We start from the raw sequence: 18659 nt of genomic DNA, 5'->3' as shown, positions 1-18659 counted from the left end.
GCCACTAATGGCGCACCAGATATGTGGTGCGCCACTAATGGCGCACCAGATATATGGTGCACCACTACTATATAGTAATGGCGCACCATGAGTTGGTGCGCCATTAGTATGGTAGACACTAATGGCGCACCAGACACACGGTGCGCCATTAGTAACAAATTTTTTTTCCAAAAATACTAATGGCGCACCAGGGAAGGGTGCGCCATTACTAGTTTAACTACTAATGGCGCACCACCAACGCGGTGCGCCACTACTATTTTTTTAATTTTTTTGTGGCACTACTAATGGCGCACCTCAAGCTGGTGTGCCATTAGTAACCAAGGTTACTAATGGCGCATTTGTGGGTGGTGCGCCATTAGTAACCTGGGACCAGCTAGATATTTTGGATAGCCACACCTACACACTCACTTTCCCCACTTCATTCTCTCCACCTCCTCCTCCAAGCTTGTGTCGGCTGCCTCCTCCTCCTCACCTCATTTGCACCATAGATTCATCAAAATTTAGTGGTTAAATTACCTTTTTTTGATAGGTAAGTAAGGGGAAAGCTATCTTTATGTTGTAGATCTACTTTTTTTCTCCCTAGCTCGCTCCAACAACGTGCACATGCACTTTTTATGGCCTTGCTAGATCTATGTATGTTTGTGGTGCTGCATATGTTTGTGGTGTTGCATATATGTTTGTGTTTGTAGGTACCGATATTTGAAATGTGATAGTTGCCAATATTTTGCCGGAATGTTGATTCATTTCCGTTTCGGAGAGAATTTTGGCACTATGCATTCTTTTTAGTCCTATTTTAAGGGAAAGTCATGCCAAATTTTTTCTTGGTTCTAAAATATCGTTTTGTTCTACCCCGCAGGCGACCATGGTCCGCACGATGACCGAAGGCATCATGAATAGGTTTTTGAGCTCCACGAAGGCCGAGATGCTTCAAAAGAATGAGATGGAGATAACATGTCCGTGTCGAAGATGCAATCTGAAGAGCCTTATTGCAGACCCGGATTCCGGGTAGGTGCGGGACCACCTGCTCTTGCGTGGTTTCATGGATGGCTATTGGTGGCAAGGTGATGAAGATGACTATGAAGTCGTCCATGGGGGCCGGGCAAGAAATGAGGAAGGGCAGCAAAAAAACACCGCGGCGAGGGCGGGCGAGAAGACGAAGAATCTCGAGGACATGATCACGATGGTGATATTGTACATAGTCATCATGTAGAAGATGTCGGACATGATGATGAGGAAGATCAAGACGAAGGGCATGATCATGAAGATGAAGATGCCAGAGTAGAAGACGATGGAGGATGGGTGCAGGACCCTCATATTCAAGAGCTGCTTCTCAAGCAGACGGATAACACAAGAGCTGCCACCCGAGAGAAAGCCAAGCTGGATCAACTGGAGATAGACGCGGTTACTCCATTGTATGAAGGATGCAGGCCCGAGGATACCCGCCTGAAGGTAACGCTCATGGCTCTGGAGATGAAGGTAAAACACAACATGACCGACGCATGCTTCGACGAGAACATGTCATTCTGGCACGAACGTCTTCCCAAGGGAACAAGTGCCTGACCAGTTTCGAGGAGGCGAAGAAAATCGTGTGTCCTCTGGATTTACCGCACGTGAAATACCATGTGTGCATGAACAATTGCATCATTTATCGGGACGAGCATGCGGAGTCTACCATATGTCTGGTGTGCGGCGTCACTCGATACAAGAAGAGGAAGAAAGCTCCTCGAAAAGTGGTGTGGTACTTTCCGATCACTCCTCGTATGCAGCGGTATTTCGCGGACCCTAAGGTAGCAAAGCACCTGCGTTGGCACACGGATAGGGAGGAGAAGAAGCGAGAAGATGACAGAAATGATCCGGAGATAAATAAAAAAAGACAAGATGCTGAGTCACCCTAAGGATGCGAGCCAGTGGCAAGCGTTGAACTTCGAAGACCCAGAATTTGGGAACAATCCAAGGAACATCATGCTGGGCGCGAGCACCGATGGAGTCAATCCGTTTGGCATCCAGAGAAGCACACATAGCACATGGCCTGTGTTTGTGTGGATGAACAACCTTCCCCCCTGGTTGTGCATGAAGAGGAAGTACATTCACATGACTATGCTAATTGAAGGGCCGAAAGAACCAGGGAATGACATCAATATGTATCTGGGGCTGCTGAAAGAGGAGCTTGACACGCTGTGGAAAACGCCAGCCAATATGTGGGACGCTGCAGAGAAAGAACATTTCCCTATGAGAGCCGCACTGCTCACGACGGTGCATGACTATCTCGGTTACGGATACCTCGCGGGGCAGGTGGTCCACGGATTTTCCGGATGCGTTAGGTGCATGGATGACACAACGTATCGCCAGCTAGATAGAGATCCCGGGTCTTCGAAAACCATGTTCATGGGACATTGAAGGTGGCTTCGCGACGATGACCCGTGGAGAAAACGCAAGGAGCTGTTCAATGGAGAAACCGAACCCCGAAGACGCCCGCGTACGAGGAGCGGCGAGGAAATAGATGAGCTGTTGAAAAATTGGAAAGATTGCCCACAGCCGAGAAAGAAGCAAAAGGCGCCAGAGCCGGGAAAGAAACGAAAGGCGCTAGAGCCGCTGCTGAAGGTATGGAAAACAAGGTCTGTTTTCTGGGACTTGCCGTACTGGAAGATCCACCGTGTGCCTCACAGCCTTGATGTCATGCATATCACGAAGAACATGTGCGAGAGTCTGCTTGGTACCCTGCTCAACATGCCAAAGAGGACCAAAGATGGGCCAAAAGCAAGGGCAGACTTGAAATCAATGGGCATCAGGGAGGAGCTTCACACTAATGATGATGATGATGAGGCGAAGCAGGACACAGAAAGTCGTCGCAAAGGCAAAAAGGCCAAGAAGACCGGAAATGACTACCCTCCCGTGTGCTTCACTCTAAGTCACGAGGAGATCGAGCAGTTTTTCACCTGCCTCATAGGAGTAAAACTTCCTTACAGTTACGCGGGGAAGATAAGCAGATACCTAGACCCAGTGAAGCAGAAGTTCGGCGGGATGAAGTCTCACGACTGTCACGTGTTGATGACGCAGATACTTCCAGTTGCAATCTGTGGGATCATGGACGGGCACGTCTGTGAAACGCTATTTGGCCTATGCAACTTTTTCGACGTCATCTCTCGGAAGTCGGTTGGCGTGAGGCAACTCGGAAGGCTATAGGAAGAGATCATGGTGATACTATGCGAGCTAGAGATGTACTTCCCGCCCGCATTCTTCGACGTTATGGTGCTTCTGCTAGTCCATATCATGGAGGATATCATCCAACTCGGGCCGACGTTCCTGCACAGCATGATGCTGTTCGAAAGGATGAATGGTGTCATCAAAGGATACGTTCGCAACATGTCAAGTACAGAGGGAAGCATAGCCAGGGGCTTTCTGACCGAAGAGTGCATCTCCTACTACACGAATTATCTAGGCATCGAGAACCCTGTTGGTCTGCCCGTCAACAGGCACCTCAGCAGGCTCGCTGGATGGGGTCACCGTGAGGGTTGCCGCAAAATGCATGTCGACTTCGAGGGTCGACTCGCCGACTTTGAAAGAGCAAACCTAGTCGCGCTACAACACATAGACGTGGTCGATCCTTGGGTGGTAGAGGACAAAACCTTTATTGAGAAGACGTACAATGATCGAGGCCAACAGAGGACGGACGGAGATATAATCAAAGAGCACAACTCATGTTTCACGCGTTGGTTCAAGCAGAAGCTTCTGTCGTACCCTTTACATGAGGATTCTTCCGCGGAAGAACAACTCATATTCGCCTTGTCACAGGGCGCCGAGCACAACCTGATGACCTATGAGGCGTACGATATCAACGGCTACACATTTTACACCGAGGACAAGGACATGAAGAGCGATGGTTATCAGAACTCCGGGGTAACGATGGAATCCTACACCGGTAGCGACAAGGACAGATACTACGGAAGGATTGAGGAGATCTGGGAGCTGAGCTACACTAGAGAGAAGGTCCCGATGTTCCGTGTCCGATGGGCCAAGAGCGTCCTAAAAGAAGACCGGTATTTCACCACCATGGTTATACCCGAAGCCAAATCCAAGACCGCGGGCGCAAACGTCACCGCGAAAAATGAGCCATGGGTACTGGCTTCCCAAGTGGACCAATGCTTCTTCATTACCGACCCGTCAAAGCCCAGTCATGTTGTCGTGAGGAGAGGCAAAAGGAAGATCATCGGAATGGATGGAGTCACCAATGAGCAAGACTTCGACAAGTACAGCGACTTGAAGATGGAACATGACGACGACGATGAAGTAGCAGCATACACCACAAGAAGAAGCAGGACCACCCAACCTAAAGGACGTCCGTTCCACAGAAGAACTCCATTTGCGAAAAAGAAGGGCAAGAAGATTGTGAACAGATATCTAGCTAAGATCGATTGTATTTAAGTAGTAGTCTTCATTTCTCGATTGTATTACATGGGCACTTTTTGAACTCATGAATATTTTTAAATTTCATGGACACTTTTTGAATTCATGAATATTTTTTCAAATTTGATGATATTTTTTCATATTCAATATGAAAAAATATTGAATATTCACGAGGACACTCGATCTCGACCCCCCTCTGTCTCGATCGCTACCCCCCTCCATCTCGATCTCGATCCCCCTCCCCCGCTAGCTCCACCGCACCCTCCCCCGCTCCACCGCCGCTGCCGACCCACCGCACCCTTCCCGGCCCGCTCCACCGCCGCCGAGCACCCCCCACTCCACCGCCGCCGATGACCCACCGCACCCTCCCCCGCTCCACCACCGCCGGCGACCCAACGCACCCTCCCCCGCTCCACCACCGCCGCCGACCCCCCGCACCCTCCCCCGCTCCACCATCACAAATGAATGCAACTAAAAATCCAAAAAAACAAATTTGATTATATTTTCAAATAACAAATTTGATGATATTTTCAAATAATAAATTTGATGATATTTTTTCGATTCATAAATATTTTCAAATAACTAATTTGGTGATATTTTTAAAAAAATTATTACTGTTTTTATAAAAATTATTACTGTTTCATATTCATATTCATTTTCTAAAAAAATATAAGATGCAACAAAAAATAATAAAAAAAATTACTTATGGCGCACCTCTGGCCGGTGCGCCATTGCTATGCAAAAAAAAATTACTTATGGCGCACCGATGGGTGGTGCGCCATTGCTATCTAAAAAAAGATTACTAATGGTGCACCGCTCGGGGGTGCGCCATTGCTATCTATAAAACGTTCTAATAGCGCACCGCTGGGTGGTGCGCCATTGCTAAGCCTCCCCCCACACTAAAATCCCCAATCTCTCACATTTCCCTCTAATCCCTCCCCTGCCTCATCTCACCCGCGCCCGACCACCACCGACCACCACCGCCCCCGTGCTCGCCTTCACCGGCCATGCTCGCTGCCCCCGCCACACCCGACCACCACCGCCCCCAAGGCCCCCTCCCCGAGCCGAGCGCCGCCTCCCTCGCCATCCCCCCTCTGCCCGCGCCCGCGTCCTCGACGTCCTCCCGCCCAAGCGCCCCCTCCCCCCACGGCCCCGCCTGCGTCAACCTCGTGCTCGCCGTCCAACACCGCGCGGCCTGCCCAGGAGGACAGCCAATGTCTTCCTCTTCGACTACGAGGACCCGGACGAGCTCGGACGCCCTCGAGCCATCCCTTCGACGCTCGCCGATTTCCTTCGCCTCGGCCACCATCGCCACTGCTCAACGCCGAATTCGCGCCGCCTCGACTAGCTCCGGCTACCCCGAGTCGCCCTCGACCTCCCCAGTGAGCACCCGAGCCGCTTCCCCCTCTTCCCCCTCTTGATTTCCTTCTGATGTGTTCTAGGGTTGGGGGTTGGAGAATTAAGTAGCTATGGTTGGGGGTTTGCAAGAGAAGAATCTGTAGTGTTTGTGTAGCCCACTAGGCAGTGTTCAATTTACTCTTTTTGTTAAGACTCAATGCTTACTAATAAGAAACAATTGACTGGCAATACTCTATGATCCTTGATTGAATTGAAACTGCCTAGATCGATGCTGTCTTTTTCTATAGATGGATCCTCGATCGGTCTTAGTTTAGTCTTGCCAAAGTAAGTGCAAGCAGATTTGAGGTGACTGTAGTTTGGCATCTTCAGAATTTCACAAAGGTGGATAACCTTCTAATCAGCACTCACCTATGCTGCTTTTGCACTGATTTCAGCTCCATCTCTCAGTTGTTCTATTGCATGACCACATATAGATAGAAGTTGTTCCCTGTGTTCCAAATAGGTGAGTGAGCCATGCATCGAATTGCCCGTAAAAATAAAAATGTAACTCGTATAACACTGCATATTTAGTGTAGAATCTTGAAAACTAAATTTATGGCTGAATTAGTACATGAAAACTGAACTTATTGTCACTGTAATTTAGTTACCAGTTTGGGAGTACAATTTGGAACATAGTATCAGTACTGATCTATTATGAAATATTAAAAGTAGATGGCCGTTCCTTAAAGAAACATGGCACAACAAAATTCAGAGGAACATCCTGAAGCCCCTGTTCTTATGCAGGCAAATTCCTTGTGTTACTATAATATTCCATGCAGGCAAAATTCCTAACTGTTGGAGTAGCTTCTTCATAAGCTTTTTCTTGTTTATATATACTGATGATGAGTGTTTTTGAAACCTTACATATGTTGGTTCCTGCTTATTTGCAACAATGGCACAAACTTGAGCTACTGTCAAAAAATTCAATTAGGTACAGTTAGCATCATGTAAGAAAATGGCCATAATGTGCCCTGATAATGATGTATTTTGTCATAAAAATATATAGTGGACTGCCATGATAATGACATGCTGCTAGTAGTTACTTCCATGAGTTGATTCATTAACATGGCACATTTGCAATGGAGTTTTATATATCTTTAGCCAGTGTTCATTAACAGCAAGTCAGTTTTGTTTATAGTTGAAAGTAAGTGTGTGGTTTGAAATTGTGATGATGTTGTACTTGTGATGATGCTACTTGTTATCTTCTGAAATGACCCATTGGCGACTACATTACACGGGGATAATGATTTTGCAGGTACCCCGAGAGGCCCTTGAGTTTGCCGGAATGTCGATTAACTTCCGTTCCGACAAATTCGGGTACTCCATATGTCCTATTTTCAGCAAAGGTCATGCTGAAATTTTCCGTGAATTTTAGCATGACTTTGCTAAAATAGGACATATGGGGTACTTGCGACCAATGCATGGGCCAGGGTATCTTAGTACTTAATTAAGTAGGATCAACTGCCCCGCCATTCTTGCTGCATTAAACCATAGGTGGCAATAGAGCCAAGTGATTAGGCCCAACTTAGAATTCTCCTTCCCAGCTTAGCTTTTAGGGTGCCTTGGCATCGACACACCCTAAATGATAAAACCTTGTCTTTTAGGGTGACTCGGTGACGATAAGAACCTAAATGATGAAAGCTTAGGCTTTTAGGGTGCCTCAGCGTCGACAAACCCTAAATGATAAAAGCTTAGATTTTAGGATGCCTCGGTGTCGACAAACCCTAAATGATGAGACCATGATCTTGTTCCTTGACAATAACCAACTGTTTGACCAAACTTTTTTCCTTTTTAGAGCGAAACATGGCCCACAACGATGAGGCCGGCGGTTTGGGCGGCAAGCAATTCTGGGAGCTGTCCCAGGAGATGGAGGAACAACCTCAATGCTATGAGGACGACGCAGAAGACACCGATCCTGACTACACAACCCCTAGTGGCGTCGGGGATGACACCACTGATGGTGCTGCCAAGGATGCCACCACTGATGGTGCCGTCGAGGATGCCACAACTGATGATGCCAGCACACACACAGATGGCAGCCAACCGAAGAGGCAACGGAAGGACTGGCGCCCGAACGTGCTTTGCACCCTCAAGGAATAATTTACTCAAGTGAACTCCGACGGGCATCCACGGCGCCCAAAGAATTAGTCAAGGGGTACTCGCTTCAGCTCAGGTGCATTCTCCAGAGCACCGTGATGATCAACACCGAGAACCTAAGGCATAAGGACCGAGGGAATTTGCGCAACCTCCTCTTCACGAAGCTGCACGAACGATACAAGTTCCCCACTAAATTTGTAAACACACGCCTCTCAGGGAATAAAGTGAACAGTGCCGCCCACACGACGATGAGCACAGCCCTGTCTACTTGGAAAAGCGCGGTGAAGAGAATGATTGACAAAGGTGATAGTTATGATAAGATCAAGGTGAAAAATTCTTTGATCAGCGAAGATGACTACAAGGAGTTCAAGATCAAGTGCGAGAGCAGCGCAACCTCCAAATCAAGTCAGTGGGGGAAAGAAATGCGGGAGTTGAACTTAGGGGAACACAAACTCGGTCCCGCGGTTACAGAGTGGTGGAGCCTATATGGGACAAGGAGGATGCGGAGCGTGCCGAGCAAGGCCTACCGCCCCGCTTCGAGAAATACCGTGAAAAGCAGACCAGGAACTATGTCAGGGCCCGGTACAAGGAGGACCCGGTAACAAAGGAGCTTACCATGGATCCGAAGACCAGGGCGCTTGACCTTGTTCTGGCGCAGGAGACTGAAAGCAGTAGCGTGGGCTCTCGGCCGAGGACTTCATCTCCTTGCCTTTGACTGGGCATCCCTGATGCCCTACATGTTTTCGTAGGGCCCCGCCGACGTTCCGTGCACTCTCCTGCACTTCGTGAACGACGAGTTGGTCGACGTCGCCAATGGCAAAATCGTTCAACTGGGCAACCCCGTGTTCCACGGTAATCCGATGCCACCCACCGTGTATAGGGTTCAACTGGTTCGGGTGCTGCCAGGATGCGATGAGTTGTTACCTCCGATTCGACCCGCCGGGGCCGACGAAGATGATCTGATGACCCTTAGCGCCTGCCTAAGCTGGCCCCTGCTTTGGACGAAGAGCCATATTCGTTTGGGTGGGGGGACACCACCCCAAATACAACACCGCCAGTCGTGCCGGCACCAAGCCATGGCAAGACCACCGCAACGCTACCGGACATGCCGAACATCCCTATGGCACAGGATCCGGACGACGACGACAACGATGATGGTACGTTTACCAACGTCGATAAGTACTTTGCCAAACATGGGTACGGTGACGAATTCTTCGGGCCTCCTTCTCAAGAACCCAACCCTGAAAAAGACGACCGCGATCATGCTGGTACCGCGGAGAAACCAAATTGCAACAGGCGTCGTCTGGCGTTCAGTTCTCAGGAGACGCCTCCAGCTGCCGCCTTCACCGAGCCTCAGATAGCCGAGGTGCCAACTATTATCAGCCCCAACACACTCAAGAAGGCGGTCTGTGAGCAGAACTTGATCCCATTACAGCAGAAGAAGGGACGGAAAAGAAAGAGTAACAAGGGTGCCAGCCAGCCAGCACCGAGTACGATCCGTGCTTAGGACGGTCCACCTTCACCTAAGGATATCTCGAGGAGGGTGCATGTGGCGGGTAGGCCGATGCTACTGACTAATCTAATCAATGCTGCAACCGGTGCTATGCGGAGTCTGCATGACAGTGTTCTTTCTTTGGAGAGGCGGTGTCTCTCCAAGAATGATGTGGCATACCCGGTTTTCATGGCCAAGGTGCCAGAGGGCAAGGGCTTTATGGATAACGTCATCGGGGGTACGATCATCCTGCAGTTTGATGACATCTTCGCTATGTTTAACCTTCATCCGCTGCACTACACCTTCGTTCGGCTATTTTCGCTTAGTATGGAGATGCGGATCATTAGAGACAAGACCCCGGACATCGTGATAGTCGACCCCTTCTACATGCATGCCAAGATCTTGGGCAGCGCTGGGGACCGGCAGGTCGCGAGTTCTTACCTCGAAGGCGTCATTCTGGCAAACCCAGATAAGGATAACTTCCTCGTGCCTTACTTTCCCGAGTAAGTCATCCCCTCACCGCCCCGTAACATATGATTTCTTAGATTTCGGTCGTTCTTTTTTTTCTAACATTCCGTGTTTTATGCAGTGACACACATTGCACACTCATCCTCTTAATCCCGAAGTATTCCATGGCCACGTATTTCGACTCGGACCGTCAGTCGAAGAAAGACTACACAAATATCAAGAAAGTTCTTGATGATGTTCTCCCCGGCTACGCCAAATCTGGAGGCACCTTCACCAGGCCAGTTCGTAGGTACGGCAAGCACGTGTTCGCCCACACTTCCCCCGCGTCAAGCAGCCGCCTGGCGGTCATAAGGATGCCTACTATGCCCTCCATCACATGCGGGCGATCGTACGGGACAATAATCACCTTCTGCTACCAAATAATCTCAAAGATTGGGCCGCAAGATTATCGGCAATCCAGGATGTGGACATGAGACAAGAATTCTTTCGCATCCAGTCGGAGTTTGTGGAAATCATCCATCAAGATGTCCTTCGTACCACGGGGCAGTTCTACCTCAGATACCAAGCGTTGAACAGTGAGATAGACACAATGCTACAAATGCAGGCTGACAATGCCCGCGATTTCATTACCATCACGAGAGACGGTGGCTTCATCCACGCTCCGGTCCCTGAGTCGAGTCGAAAGTAGTGATGCTATGTGTAGTTCTGAAACATCGATTGGCTCATGTTGTAATTAAAATTTAATGAACTTGTATGGCTCTTTGGTTTGGACAGTCGTTCAACTTAGATGTAATCGATGCTATTTATTAGTAGGACCATGAATCGAGCTATTAATGTGTTGCTTTTCTCTTCCGATCCTTTTGTTGCATACTTATATATTGCTTATGTATTGTCTGTGAATTGCTACTAACGTTTTGTTTGGCTAGTGCATAGAGATGCCGTCGTATGTCGTGTACAAGGGTAAGGTTCCCGGAGTCTACGACGACTGGGAGGAGTGTCGGAGACAGGTTCACCGTTTCAACGGTAACAGTTACAAAGGGTACACCACTAGGGCGGAGGCGGAAGTTAGATACGCGCGCTATCTAGCGGGAGAGAGGAGGGAGCATTGGAGGAACCGGATGAAGACCAGTTTCATCGCGATTATGCTCATCGTGATGACCGCAACTCTCTTCTACGTGATGGTAGTTTAGATGATCGATATCGACTTGTAATGTGAAGACAAACTCGCTACTCGCGGTTTCGAGACTTTTAATGTTCTAACTTTTTTCGGTATTTTAAATTCAGAGGCTAATATGATGAATTGTATTCGGTGACTAATCTTCTATTGTATTCGATGAATCTGTTGTTGTTGTGTGGTGCTAGCTATATTCTGTCCAATAATATATTTTGTAACCTGTGAAAATATCAGAAAAGAAAAAATCCCTAATATTCATACTAGTGGTGCACCACCACATAGTGCGCCATTAGTAAGACAGAGCACACTAATGGCGCAACATCCACAAGTGCACCATTAGTATGCCAAAGCACATGGGTAAATATGGCCCCCTGGGAGGCATACTAATGGTGCACCGTGGGCTATACTAATGGCGCACTGCATGGTGTGCCATTAGTATACCAGATACTAATGGCGCACCACAGGTGCGCCATTAGTAAAAAATACTAATGGCGTGCTAGTAGTGGCGCACCTGTAGTGCGCCATTAGTAGGAAAAATAGGTGCGCCACTAGTAGGCCTTTTCCTAGTAGTAAGCACCGCTCCAAGTCCCGCCTCGACAGAAACAACGATTATATAGACCCAGCGATAGAGCAGGGTGAGCCAGCGGACGACAAACACGGCATTGAACCACCGTCCGACCACGGCAACACGGAGAATCAAACCGAACAACCCGAAACCGGCGAAGATAACAGTCCAGATGAGATCACACCGGACAGGCACCCAGAGCAACAGAATACCCATCAAAGGCTTGTTGCCACTGCGAGGAGTCTGAAAAAGCAGAAGCAAAGGCTCAGGGCTGCACAAGACACACTCAGAATTAGATGGAGGGAAGTACTCAACACTGCAGCAAAATACGGTGGTAGTCGCCACACAAAGAGCTACCTGAAGCGAAACCTGCTACCTAAATTCGATGAGGAGGCCTTAGATCCCCGCAATCAAAAAACAAAATAGCCATCCGGTCAGATAGACGACCTCATGGCCAACATAGAGCGGCAAACGATGCTGCACACAAGCCAGTACGCGATCCACGTGAGGGCTGGCATCAAAAGGACGGCGCAACAAGATCCATCTACGGGCCAAGCAAGCGCGCTCCAGCACGCAATGCAACACAACAAAAATCCGAACACCACGGTACACCCAAATACAGGGGTGCCGCACACCCCCTATGTTTCACCGATGAGGTGCTAGACCATGAATTTCCAGAGGGATTCAAACCCGTAAACATAGAGGCGTACGACGGAACGACAGACCCTGGGGTCTGGATCGAGGACTACATCCTCCATATCCACATGGCTCGAGGAGACGATCTCCACGCCATCAAGTACTTACCCCTCAAGCTCAAAGGGCCAGCTCGGCACTGGCTTAAAAGCCTCCCCGAAAACTCCATTGGAAGCTGGGAAGAGCTCAAAGACGCTTTTCGGGCAAATTTTCAAGGGACCTATGTACGACCACCGGATGCAGACGATTTAAGTCATATAACTCAACAGCCCGGAGAGTCAGCCCGAAAGCTTTGGAACAGGTTTCTCACTAAAAAGAACCAAATAGTCGACTATCCGGACGCCAAAGCCTTAGCAGCTTTCAAGCACAGCGTTCGAGACGAATGGCTTGCCAGACACCTCGGCCATTAAAAGCCGAGAACAATGGCAGCATTAACAAGCCTCATGAACCACTTTTGTGCGGGCGAGGACAGCTGGTTAGCCCGATGCAGCACCAGCGACCCAAGTACATCTGAAGTCAGGGACGGAAACAGGAAGCCACGACGCAGCAAAAACAAGCGCCGGAATAAAGAAGACAGCCCGAAGAGCATGGCGGTAAACGCCGGATTTATAAGCTCTCGGCCAGGTCAGCAAAAGCTTCCCTCCAAAGGCAACAAAGACGAACTGTCCAGCCTAAACAAGATTCTGGACAAAATATGCCAGATCCACAGCACCCCCGATAAACCTGCAAATCATACCCATAGAGAATGTTGGGTCTTCAAGCAGTCCGGCAAACTCAACGCCGGACACAAGGGGCAGGATACACCAAGCGAAGACGAGGACGAGCCTCACAAGCAAAGCACTGGGGAACAGAAGAAATTCCCACCAAAAATCAAAACAATAAACGTGTTACACGTGATGAAGGGGAGAAACAAAGCGGCACTCCTAGAGACACGTGCCCCAGGGCCTATCACCGCGGAGTTCTGCCAGTGGTCGTCCCAACCGATCACCTTTAATCATTGGGATTACTCGGCAAGTATCCGGCATGCAGGATGGGCTGCCTTGGTGTTAGACCCGATAATTGACGGATACCACTTCACACGAGTCCTCATGGACGGCGGGAGTAGTTTAAAACTGATATATCAGGACACAGTCCACAAAATGGGGATAGACCCAACAAAAATCAGCCATAGCAATACTACCTTTAAAGGAGTAACGCCAGGCCCAGAAGCCCATTGCACGGGCTCCCTACTACTAGAGGTTATATTCGGCTTTCCCGATAACTTCCGCAGTGAAAAGTTAACCTTCCACATCACTCCGTTCCAAAGTGGCTATCAAGCACTACTCGGACGCAAAGCTTTCACTTGCTTTAACGCAATACCGCATTACGCTTCCCTCATGCTTAAGATGCCCGGTCCGCGTGGCATCATTACAGTAAATGGAAATATTGAGCGCCCCTTGCGCGCGGAAGACTGTAAGGCTACCTTGGCAGCCGCACACTAAACGGCCTCACCAACTAGAGCATCTGACAGGTCATTAAGACCACGAACGCGGTTAGACGAGTCCGGTTCAGCTATATATAATTGATACAGGTTTGATGGCTATACCCCTATAACAATACAAGGGGCTCAACGCGTGTAAACAAGTGACAATTAGGCTCAACTTTACTCATCTTGAATTGTACATGGTTTATTTGGTATAACCTACCTTTTGCACGACAACTTTTTAGCTAAGTTCCTCTCTTTTACAGATGACCATCGTGCTACACCCATCCAGGATACGGAACAACGGAGACACAGGCGCAGATGTGCAGCAGGGACCCGTTCCAAGGATTCTTTTTAGATTAAGACCCTGCATAAACCTTTTTTACTGTCTCTTATTGATACACATCCCCCGGATTCTCAGTACAATTGAGAAGGATGCTAACGTATTGGCATGTGGCCACGTCAGAATATTGCACGTACCTGGACACCAGGGGCTTATTACAAAGGGCACCATTTAGCCCGGTTTACATCATAAAGACCGAATACCACAGGGAGTGTTCGGCGTCGCGAGTTTGGCCTTATATGCATCAGCTTCGAATCATGTCTTTGGTCAAATGTTGGGTTTGCCCGGCTCCTGTGTTTTGCTGCCTTATGTTCCGCTCTATCGGCTAAGGCGTCACCAGGAGAACTACTGCAATTGTGCCCTAGTTCATCCGGACGAGCACCTAAGTAGAGAAAGCGAAAACTGACTGTCATGATATAGCGTGAGACTGGTCAACCACTCTATGACCTAGCGGAATCTTCGGGATTCCTCCTCCTTAACGAAGGGTCGTTTCCCGGCCAGGCATGTACGTGCCCCGAATTCGGATGAGCGCGGAGCCACCAAGGGCTATATAGTAGCCCCACTGTCAAACTCCTCTGGCTAAGTGAAAGTGTTAAAGCATTATAGTCTGATTGCCTAGTTCGTTGCGCTATCACCTCCTTAATGGACCAAGACGTTGGATCAAGTGTGAACATGCGTCTTCTGCGAACACCCCCGCATTATATGCGTGGGGCTGAAGCCGACGACTGCCATCTTTCAGGTTATATACATATATACATAAACGGCCGCACAAGAGGAATCATAGTACTTTCGGGCAAAAGTATAAATACAGCCTTGATAAACTCAATAAAACATTGTTTTTACAATGGGAATACATGTCACTCAAACATAATATTCTTTGAGCATTGAGCCTCTATCGAACGAGCGCCTTCAAGAACTAATTCAAAGTAGTGCTCGGCAGCCACTCGGCCTATGGTCGAACCCTGTGCCACAATAGTGGTGGCATCCATCTCCGCCCAATATGTTTTGACATGGGCAAGGGCCATCTGCGAGCCTACTATGCACGCCGACCTCTTTACAGCATCGATGTGTGGCACAACACCAAGGAATTGTTGCACTAAGCTAAAGTAGCTATTCGGCCTTGGCCCTTTTGGCCACAGATGATCCACAACGGACCTCATGGCTAGTCCGGATAATCTATGGAGCTCGGCCCACTCGGCCATTTGCTCATTCAATAGCAGTGGACAGGCTGGAGCATGAAACTGTGACCAAAATAGTTTTTCCACTCTGTGATCTTTCCGATCCTTGAAGTACTCGGCCGCATCAGCAGCACTTGCAGCCAAATCCACGTAGGCATCCACAGAACTCCATAGCCGGTCCTGAGGTGCATACTTCGGATCCCCGAACTTAGTCCGCAACAAGAAGGGCTTCCCAGATACAATATCCGCAGCTTGATGCAGCTCCTCCTTCGTCGCTCTAATTTTGGAGCGGGCTTCCTTGGCAGCAACCCGGGCCTTTTCCAGATCCGTCCCCTTCTCCCGGTTTTCTTCTTCAAGAAGCTGGTAACGGTCAGCAGCATCTTTTAACTCTACATCCATCTTGGCTATTTTTTCTTTGCTCTCACAATGCGCGGCCTGTTTGTCCCTTGACTCTTCGGCCGCCTTTAAAGCGGCCGCATTACTACTCCTTGCTTGCTCCTTCGCTCGGGAAAGCTCTGCCCGAAGGGTCTCCACAGTGGCAGCTCCATCTGCAGTCACAACATATTAAAGATACTAGCATCATGCTGCTCTTACTATGTGACAATCACCAGAAAAATCACCTACCCTGTGCCTCGTTAAGCCGCTTGTTTACAAGCATGATGTCGGCATCTGCCGCATCCAGTTGCCGCCTTAGTTCGGCAAACCCATCAGTCCGGCTAGCCACCGGAGCTTCAACCACCTGCACATAAAGGCGGTCTGGTTATTACCTGGGACTATGATCCTTTGTTTGCCGCCGTTTTCGACGACAACCAGAGTCTCAGGGGCTACTATCTACACAGGGCACATCTAAAAATGTGCGGTACTGTCAACAATGTACATCATTTCGTGTACCTCAAAACCCGTCAGTAGACTCATAAAGGCTTCATGCAACCCACTTTCGGCGGACGAAATCCTTTCAATCACCGTACCCATCAATGTGCGGTGCTCTTCTGAGATAGCCGCTTGCTCTAGCAGATTCCTCAGTACGTCCGACCGCACACCAGACGGTGCCGGACTCTTTTGATTGCTCCCTTCAAGAGCCGGATACTGAGGACTTTGGGTGGCCATAGGATTACCTTCTGGCCTTGCCGGTTCAGGAGAAACCCTCCGCGATGACACCTCGGGGTCACCCGCCTCGTGAAGCGGTGTGGTAGGGGGAGGCATTTCGCTCTCCATCATGTCTGGAAGAAGATCCCCTGAAGAGGAGCTCTGCTGAGAAGGGCTAAGATCCAAACTACAAGATGAATGCTTCGGTTATTTTCCTCGTAAGTAAAGCGAGATATTTTCATTATTAAGTACCCTTTTACTTACAGCTCGGTGGACGGCTGATCCCCTTGAGGGCATAGTGCGGCCAGGCTATCCCCCAGGGCAGGACCCTCCGGCGGAGGTTTCTTCCCCCATTTGGAGACTATTGTCTCCAGGTCCTCAGAGGCGGTTCTCTTCCTTCCCTGGGGAGAGGAAGTTTCAGTTCCTCCTCCCCGGCTAACCTCCTTCACAGAGGCGCTAGGCTCCTTGTTCCCCCTTTATCTTCTCCTGAGGGCACTTGATAAGGCGCGATCTCCAGCATCCTGGTTAGCACGGGATTTGGTGAAGTCTCAGGGAGGGGGGCCAGACACCTGATCAACTTTGCCTTCGCTATCCAATCCTGGTCAAAGAGCGGCTTTTTAGGGCAATGTTGCGATAAATAAATAGACAGTGTGTTTGGATGCGGGGCTACTTACTTGGCTATCTGGGTGATTGCAGCTCAGACCTGCATCCTTAGTGATGTCCGGACACATTATTTGTGGTCCGAAGAACAATTTGTACATCTCTTCGTGCGTCATGCCGAGGAAATGTTGAATAGCACGCGGTCCTTCTGGGTTGAATTCCCACATGCGAAGGGGCCGGCGTTTGCAAGGCTGGACTTGACGAACTAGCATAACTTGCACTACCATAACCAGATTGAATTCTCTCAAAGAGATCTCGGATACGGCCTTGAAGTATTGGCACGTCCTTGGCTGGACCCCAGCTCAGCCCCCTGCTGATCCATGACATCAATTGTGGTGGGGGGCCTGAGCGAAGGTGGGGGCAGCTACCCACTTGGCACTTTGGGGAGCTGTGATGTAGAACCACTCCTGCTGCCACAATCCGGACACCTATGGGAAGCAACCCTCAGGCCATGGAGCGTCAGCGATTTTGCTTATTAAAGCGCCTCCGCACGCTGCATGCTGCCCCTCGATCATATTCGGCTTCACATCGAAGGTCTTGAGCCACAGGCCGAAGTGAGGGGTAATGCGGAGGAAGGCCTCACATACGACAATAAATGTTGAGATGTGAAGAAGGGAATCCGGGGCCAGATCATGAAAATCAAGCCCATAATAGAACATAAGACCCCTAACAAAGGGATCCAGAGCGAGGCCTAGTCCTCGGAGGAAGTGGGAGAAGAACACGACGCTCTCGTTGGGTTTGGGAGTAGGGACGACTTGCCCTCGGGCAGGTAGCCGATGCGAAATTTCGGCGATCAGATATCTGGCCTCTCTCAACTTCTTGATGTCCTCCGTCGTGACGGAGGAAGGCATCCACCGAACTTGAAGGTTGGATCCGGACATAGTTGAAGGTCCGAAGTGCCTAAACCTAAGCTTTGGGTGTTGGAACTCGAGGCGGGAGGCGGATTCAAATAAGATTGAGAGGAAAATGCTTTGTCCCCTTTATAAAGAGGGTGAATATCAAGCGTCCTCCTCGTAGCCGCTTGGGACTTGCCTAAGATCTAGGAGTCCTACCAATAGGCACGGTTGGGTTACCCACGTCCGTATTGATGAGAATCCCCTAATAAGGGGGACACGATCTCTGCTTCGACAAGACGTGCCAAGGAAACTGCCTCGTGAAACACGCTGAGATTGGTTATGAAAAATGATTCGAATAAAGACTTGGCTGTGGTATGAGGTCACACTACGGGGTACGTCAGCAGATTGGATTTATGGAAATATTATTCTCTCTACGGTGGTATGTGGAACTTTTTTTGCAGAGCCGGACATGATCCTCCTATTCAAAATCTTCTATGAAGTATTCGGAGGAGGAACCCGACTTGCAATGCCGAAGACGATCTGCACGCCGGACTCATCGTCATTGAAGCCTAGTTCAGGGTCTACTGAGGGAGTCCTGGATTAGGGGGTATCCAGACAGCCGGATTATATCCTTTGGCTGGACTATTGGACTATGAAGATACAAGATTGAAGACTTCGTCCTGTGTCCGGATGGGACTCTCCTTGGCGTGGAAAGCAAGCTTGGCAATACGGATATGTAGATCTCCTTCCTTGTAACTGAATCTGTGTAACCCTAGCCCCTCCGATGTCTATATAAACCGGAG

This window comes from Triticum aestivum, chromosome 2A (assembly GCF_018294505.1).
Source record: "Triticum aestivum cultivar Chinese Spring chromosome 2A, IWGSC CS RefSeq v2.1, whole genome shotgun sequence".
In the NCBI taxonomy this organism is placed as follows: Eukaryota; Viridiplantae; Streptophyta; class Magnoliopsida; order Poales; family Poaceae; genus Triticum; species Triticum aestivum.
This window is presented reverse-complemented; position numbering follows the sequence as displayed.